This window comes from Otolemur garnettii, unplaced genomic scaffold (assembly GCF_000181295.1).
Source record: "Otolemur garnettii isolate 467f Iridium unplaced genomic scaffold, OtoGar3 scaffold00110, whole genome shotgun sequence".
Classification (NCBI taxonomy): Eukaryota; Metazoa; Chordata; class Mammalia; order Primates; family Galagidae; genus Otolemur; species Otolemur garnettii.
In genome coordinates, this window is record NW_003852505.1 from 3,422,852 (window position 1) to 3,424,390 (window position 1,539).

Here is a 1,539-nt window from a genome sequence, read left to right on the forward strand (position 1 = left end):
ATTGTTGTTTGGCTGGCCTGGGCTGGATTCAAACCTGCCACCTTAGGTGTATGTGGCTGGTGCCTTAGCCACTTGAGCCACAGGCGCCGAGCCTCCTTGATTATCTAATGAAAAGCACACATACTTAAAACGACAGCATTCCAAACTTACATAAAAGTTCAAAAGGACTCACAATCTTCCTGATGGCCAAGTATGGCCCTTGAAACACGAACTCCAAGTCTGTACAACATGTCCTATTCCCAATAACTGCAATGAACTGGACTGTGTACCAGCCTAGGGACTTCTCCTCTACCTCACATGCTAAGGCACTGCTTTCATTAAGTCACCTTCCACCCCAAATCCTACAGTTTTCTATGATCTCAAATGCTGACATTGTAACTCCTTCCATGAATTCCACCTCAACCTAACATTTAAACTTTTCCCAACCACTACAGAGTTCTCCTCAGGCTCCCCTTACAGCTTGCTCTCAAAGCCATACTTCATATGCGTTCACTCTCCCGGCCACGCCAGCTGTATTGGGGTTTCTTCTAATAAATTTTGTACGCAGTCTTTTCTGGAGTTCTTCCTTTAACTGAGATTCCCTGTACAGCCTTCTCAGAATCTGTCAAAATGTGACTTGTCTTTTGAGGGGCAAAGGACATCTTACTACCCACACAAACCAAACCAGCTGCTCCACAGGCTGCTAAGAACAAAGTCTCTTCAAATATTTGAATCCTGACCTAGGATCTGGCTGTATGACCTTGGTAAAGTCAAAAAACTTCTCTGAGCCTCCATTCCTTTAGTATCTAAAGAGAATTAAAACATTGTCCTCAGAGTATGGCTATGAGGATTGACTAGCCAGGCCCTGATGTGCAGTCAGCACCTATGTAATGTCACCAGCATGAACCAGCACAGTCATGTATGAAATACCGCATCCACTCAAGAGCAAGGACAGGCACTCCTGGTCTAGCATCTTCAACCACAGCATGGACCCTTGACTCTCCCCACTTAAGACTGATGCCTTAACTCCAGCATCAGCTCAAGTGGACTGAGCCTTCTCCATGTGCCTTGCCTATATTACTTTCCTTAAACTTCATGGCAACACAGTAGTGCAGGTACCATCATGAGCCCTATTATACAGATGTGGAAACTGAGACACAGAGAGATCAGCTAACATACCCTCAGGTCACAGAAGGAACACATAGTCAGGCTGTTCAATCTTCCTCCAAAATTTGCAGCTTCTTTCTTGATGTGAGTTGATATCCTTCACCAGACCATGACAGCCTACAGCACAATGGTCAGACATCATGGCATTCCCCACACTGCCTTGCACATGGCCCTGTAAACACAGCAGCCAGAGAAGGGTCACTGAGTGAAGCACTTAAATGTACAAAAAGACATACAGAGATCTTATTTTCACAACAAAACACCCCACCCTTGTTGCTGTCTGCAAAAACATAATTATGTCTCTTCTCTCATGGGCCCTTGTGAGTAAATACATGCAGAGTGAAGCAGGAAATGTCAGGCAGCATGTCATTTGTAATTTTTTTTTTTTTTTTT